Source organism: Temnothorax curvispinosus, unplaced genomic scaffold, assembly GCF_003070985.1.
Source record: "Temnothorax curvispinosus isolate PA1 unplaced genomic scaffold, ASM307098v1 QBEX01011959.1, whole genome shotgun sequence".
Taxonomy (NCBI): Eukaryota; Metazoa; Arthropoda; class Insecta; order Hymenoptera; family Formicidae; genus Temnothorax; species Temnothorax curvispinosus.
In genome coordinates, this window is record NW_020221739.1 from 1,418,506 (window position 1) to 1,425,275 (window position 6,770).

A 6,770-nucleotide genomic window follows, 5' to 3' on the forward strand; every position below is an offset into this window, starting at 1 on the left:
GAGAGAGAGAGAGAGAGAGAGAGAGAGAGAGAGAGAGAGAGCGCTCGCGCGCGTACTGGTCGCATTGGTCGCACAGCGGAGCGAAATCGTCCACCGTCCGGAAAACTGGTTCTAACGGAGTTTTATGCCGAACAAACGGTGGACCAGTTCTACCGCCGCGCGCCGTCAATGAAGCGCACTGTACCTACATGTCACGCGAATGCATCGCGGGACCGCGCTCGAGAAGAGTTCTCGGGACACGCACCAGCCGTAAGCAGAGAGCCAGTCATTGGCCGGATAGCCAATCGCGTCACGGACTCTCTCTCTCTCTCTCTCTCTCTCTCTCTCTCAGAGAGCCAGAACTCCGAGATTTCGTACAGCGCGCTGCGTCTCATCCATATACCCGCAAATGCGTCTTTCTCGAGCGATAAAAATTATTTAAAAATGGAAAAAAAAGAAAAAAATACAATGTTTATCGCCAGAACTCTTCCTAGAACTCATGTAAAACTATAGACTTTTAAAATCTGACAATCTGGCGTTAATTCAGTTTGCCCTGTCGCGTTTTCTGGCTTTAATGGCCAGAACTATTTATTTAAACTATCAGGAACTCTAGAGCTATTGAAAGGAAAGCCAGAACTCTCAATGGTTTGTGAGTTTCCGTAAAATGAGTCGCCAGCTTCACACACACGTATACACGCGCCTCGGCTAATGTATGAGATTTTGCATCGCGCGTCGCTCCTCTCCGCGAGCCTCTTCGCGCGTATTTCCCTTCCACTCGTACCGCTCCCCTACCTTCCCCTCTCTCCCCTCCTCCCTCTCTCATTCTCGCTCTCTCACTCTTTCTTTCTATCGGTCTCTCCTCATTGCAAAGTGCCGTAATATTCTCCTGCCGGAGTTATTTTCGTCGCGCTCATCCGACCAGCTCTCCCGAGGCGCAGGCGGCATTGCACGGGTTGCTCTCTGCGCATTGTCTAGAGACCCCTCTTGTTCGCTTGCTGGATTGAGTAACTGGATTTTCAGGCTAGAAAGGCGATCGCAAAGCGATCCTTCGGGCTTTCTTTATTTCTCGCTTCCGTCGCCAATTTCATATGCACACCATGAGCGAACAAAAACCCGAAAATAGACTTCTTTTAAGTAGATATTTATCAGACTCATGTAAATCGTTGAGACTTAACAGTGCCTTTTAGGATTTAATTTCGTAATAATTTAATATAAAAAAACTTGTACTCATTTTGGCAACATGCAATAATATATTATCGATACTAGAAGTGATATGATTTTAAGAAATTGTATTTTTTTTTTGTAAAACGGATAAAAATTTAACGAATCAATTTCGAGTTGGAGACAATCATGTTTATGTCACTTTCATCCACCAACATGTTGTGAATTGTGCTTATTTTTTTATGTCTCCGTTTTCATGTACGCACTTTATTTCTAGCTGCCTTTTTGCCCCGATTGATATCCAAGGCCATCCCTTTTTATTCAAGCAAAGAAGCAAAACATCCATTCATCCTCAACGAAGCGGTTAGATATCAGCATGACGCGTATTACGAGAAGTACGAATCGTATAACGCAATCTTTTGAAAGTTTCTTACAGCAAACTTATTTACAAAATCTATAATAAAATTAAATGACAAACGGTGACCATCTCACGAAAGACGAAGATTATATAGCCTCCTCTGGGTTCCCGCCACAAGGGATGGAAATATCGTCATCCTAATTAATATGATCTATTGTATCAAAAGGGCGGGTGTGATATATCACACTTTTGATACAATAGATCATATTAATTAGAACGATTAGACGATATCTCCATCCTTTGTGACGGGAACCCAGAGGAGGCTATATATAATCCTCGTCTTTCGTGAGATGGTCACCGTTTGTCACTTAATTTTATCATAAATTTTGTAAGTAAGTTTGCTGTAAGAAACTAAATTGCGAACTCATGTATGTTTATAATTGTGTTCTTCGTTAGATGCTGAAGATGGTCCAAATAAGGGACCGAAACGTTCGAACATTAAATACAGAATAAATATACTTTCGCATTGTGAACCGCGGATGGCTTTTAATTAGTCCGTTTTCCTTCCGATTGGATTTCCAACAGAGCCTTACTTAACGAAGATGAAATAAATTTAAACATTATACCGTAGAAGAAATTCATAATTTTTATACGCACACAGTGCAAAAGGATATAAGCTCTATAATTTATAAACTAAATTATAAACTTAAATCATAAATATTTAACTTCAGTAACTTTTCTCAATTGTACTCTATATATGTGTACACGACACCTACATCTGGTATATTCAGAAGTCGCTCCGCTTTGCAGAGAGACGAGAGGAGTTAAAACACATCTTCAGCTCTTTAATCGTGGCCTGAATGAAAGGAAGAACATCATGATCAGTCGAGACACAACCCTATTCGTAATTATGCTCACGGTAAGTACATCGTCGTCAAGTGTGCGTGAGTGGCACTCGTTACTTAATTCTTATATGGCATTCTCATCAGTCATTATTCAATCACCCTTACGATTACGCATTGCAGTAACTTTGAACCTACAAATTATCGTGCAAGGTGCAAAAGTGCTTCTTTTTTACGCGTTTCTTTATTCGCAAAATGTGGCGAGTTATTCGTCCAATTCCTATATAATTGGAAAGGTTTGTTAATCACCCATATCACGCATTAATTTATTTGATGGCAACATAGAAAAATTATGCAAATAAAATCTCATTCGAACTCTTTTTTCAGCGGATTATTCGTTTCTTCGAAAACGTTAAGTGCGTGGTAAAATTTTCGACATTTGTACGATCTTAATCGTTCCGACGGGGCGCACTCGCAACGGATGGCCGGAACAGTAGATAGATGCAAATAAGACCAATCCATTGACCGATAAAAGATCCCATTTTGATCCCGTCACAAGTAATGTAATAAAATGGGATGTGTTGATTGGTTGACTTCTGATGACGTGCTCAGTGGAAACTCAGTCTTATTTGCATCTATCTACTGTTGCAAATGAGACTGAGTTTTCACTGAGCATGTCATCAGAAGTTAACCAATCAACGCATCCCATTTTATACATTACTTGTGACGGGATCAAAATAGGATGTTTTGATCGGTCAATAGATTGGTCTTATTTGCATCTATCTACTGTTCCGGCCATCCGTTGCGAATGCGCCCCGTCGGAACGATTAAGATCGTACAAATGTCGAAAATTTTACCACGCACTTAACGTTTTCGAATAATACGCTGAAAAAAGAGTTTGAATGAGATTTTATTTGCATAATTTTTCTATGTTGCCATCAAATAAATTAATGCGTGATATGGGTGATGAACAAACCTTTCCAGTTATATAAGAATTGGACGAATAACTCGCCACATTTTGCGAATAAAGAAACGCGTAAAAAAGAAGCACTTTTGCACCTTGCACGATAATTTGTAGGTTCAAAGTCACCGCAATGCGTAATCGTAAGGGCGGTTGAATAATGACTGATGAGAATGCCATATAAGAATTAAGTAACGAGTGCCACTCACGAGCACTTAACGACGATGTACTTACCGTGAGCATGATTACGAATACGGTTGTGTCTCGGCTCATGATGATCCTTTCATTCCAAGTCCCAAACCGTTGTTTCGGCACGCGTGCACGTAGCGGCGCAAACACGCGTGCCGTTGCGATGTCGTATGCGTATCGCGGAAATATCGAACGCGAATATACTAACGCTTGATTGTCTCGTAATGCGCAACGTACGATACCGTTTAACAGTGACAAAATCTTATTCCTTTTCTTTCCTCCTTTTTTCCGTAGCACATTTGAAAATGCCTCGCTACTGATATACTTTAGCACCCCGCGACGCGGTTAAGGGAATAAAAACATATTTGTCCATTCCACATACGTGCGCTACGTTCCGTGAATAAATTTCGTCTTCAAAGCTGGCGCCCGCCTTTCAACGCGCAGTCCAAGCATTCCAACATGTGCGCGTACATAATACTAAAAAAAGAGGGAAAAAAATCACTTCTACGAATTCTTTCGGCTGTCCACGCAAATCTGCGTATCCATTCCATTCGGGTCACGCGCGTACTTAAAAAATCGATGAACATTACGCGCTAAACAAATTAAAACCCCTTCACAATTGTATGCTCGCAGTAATATTCTAGTAACATATTATAATCACGCGTAATTTGTGATCGCTTTATTAAATTCCGACAAATCCCGATATACGGTAATCGAAGCAAATATACTTATCCTGCATACCGCAGGACAAGTATATATGCGGATATTGACAGGTTAATGTTACTGTATGCACACGATTTAATCCGCCTCACGCAAATATTTGTGTATTAATTAAGGGTCGGAATATGTTCGCTAAATTTCTCCGATACTTCGGGTGCCGAATGCATTCATACTTGCAATGATATGCAACCCCACGCATATGCAAATATTTAATTTTTCACTGAAGTAGAAACTCATGAAAAAGAGAGAAGTTGTAATAATCTTTCTTTTCCTGCGAAATTTCTTTTATTTCTAAGTCCAAAACGCGTGATTTTATTCCGACTGAAATTTCACGTTGACTGGGAGAAACGGATCTAGAGAGCTTAAGCACGGAGTAGCGTAATTCGACTCTGAATGAGCACACCAGCGCAGCGGATTCCAACTTCGTTGGTGGCTGGGAACACAGGTTAATCGGGTAATTTCAACGTTCGAGCTACGCATGCGGTTAATTATGGCCGTTAACCACTTAACTTGATTGATTAATTAGAAAGCACGTTTTTTTTTCTCGGCCGTGCGTCACGCTCGGTGAGATTGATCGCCGGTTGCGCTGTTTTCGTCTCCGTATGACTGATTAATTGTGTATGAGCGATTATATTGTGTTTACGTGAATCTTATTTATACTAAAATCTTAGAAGTTGCACTAATATCTTCGTGATTCAAAAATCACCTCGCAACTTGAACATCGCCAGCATTCAATCAATAAAATAATTTCTCATACATTCATGCTGTGCATATTTGAATTGAATGAATCTTTGTCTATGTCTTCATTTCAAACGAAATCAAAAAGATTTGAATATGCGTCTTAACTGGCCTATATTTAAGTCTATATTATTCAAGAAATCTTTGTGTGTGGCCGCTATACTGTCGCGAAGTGTTACGAAAGACATGGAATACTTATCACGACTGAATTTCACACCTCTCTAAAGCACGTATCCTCCTCTCGTTTATGTTGTTTTTCACGCTGTCACATTTCGCATCATGCCGAAATCGCTGACGAGGAACGTCATCGCGGCGTGTGCAAATAAAGTACGAATACGAGACAGGTATTTATCAAATATAAAACAACAATCAGTGGCGATTCGATGAACTGGTAAAGCAACCCTCCGGCACAATATGTCGGTACATTCCCCTCTCGAGACCAGTTCGTTCATCCGTGAACGAGTGCCTGGGGTGATTTTTACACCCCGGTATCGAAAAATGAAAGCTCGCGTTGCAGTCCATTTAACGCGTGCCACTTTCGTTTTTTACCCTAGACAGACTCACTGGAGTGTTACGGGACTCCACTCCACGCGAAATTCAAATTGAGCCCCTGCCTTAGGAAGGTTATTTTTCATACCGAGACCCTAACCATAATTCAGTTTAGTCATCCGGCAATGGACCTCTGTGTTTCAGCGAGTGCGTTAGATCCGTGTAGCAGCTGTGACCGAAAAAGAAAATCGTTTGGGGTATCGTGACACCCGAAGTGACACCCCAGTGAGTCATTCACGTATAAGAAAAATAAATGAGTCTGTCTAGGGTTAATATCCTTTTAGTTTCTGTTTACGTTTTAAAAAATGTTGAGCAAATCTATATTATCCTTAAATACTAATAAATTAAAAAACAATCAAAAATATATGCAATGTGTAATTGATAACAGTGACTTTTAATTGGGGTGTAGAAGTCATTCCAGGTGATCACTATTTATGCAAAACAAATTAGGCGCCCGTTCACGGCGCCTAAAAATAGTGTGCAACAGAAAACTATTGTCTGACTGATGCCGTGGCTGGCGGAGAATATTTATCGTAGCAACCTTTGATCCGCGTCGCGAGCGCAAAATTGATTTCCTCGACTCGCGTTCGTTTTCTCGATTCGCCGGAATTTTCATCGTGCCTGGCAATTATGAACGGGACCGTTTCTAGGAAGAAAATTCGCGAATTTTGATAAATCTCACTGTCGGAATGATTCGCGTTAGCCAGATAATTTAAACGCGCGAAAGATGGAATAATCTAGGAATAGTTTAGACCGAACGCGTGAGAGTATTATCATAAACGCGATAGTATATACAGTCTTAAAATGCAACGCATTAAATGATGCGACTAAAGTCTCAACGTATTGATCGTCGGTCGCGCTGTTTTCGACTGCGTATATACGATTGATTACATTGTGTATGAGCGATTATATTGTTTACGCGCGGATCTTATTTACAATGAAATCTTGGAAGTTGTCAATTTCTTCGTGATTAAAAAAAATCGCCTCGCAACTTGTGAACATCGCTAATATTCAATCAATAAAATCCGCGCGAATAGCGAGGATGGTGCTGGAAAAGTGGGAGAATAAACAGACGCGCGCGTTTATAATCGGTAGTCGGGCGGGGACACAATACGCGACGTTTATCGCACAGCGCGTATTAATGAGTTTGTTTTCAAGCGCGACACTCGCCGGACATCGTCGGGCGATTCGACCCTTTCATTAATTTTTTTCGTTTATTTTTTTCCCTCCTTTTTGCGACGTTCGTTACGCGTGCAGGAATTTATTAACATAC

At 40.8% G+C, this 6,770-nt stretch overlaps 1 protein-coding gene across 1 annotated transcript in view; it reads right to left on the reverse strand.

Annotated features, from left to right (window-relative positions):
• Positions 1 to 6,770, reverse strand: part of LOC112462007 (receptor-type guanylate cyclase Gyc76C-like) — a 63,461-nt gene that overhangs the window by 52,665 nt on the left and 4,026 nt on the right. The window lies entirely within an intron of this gene.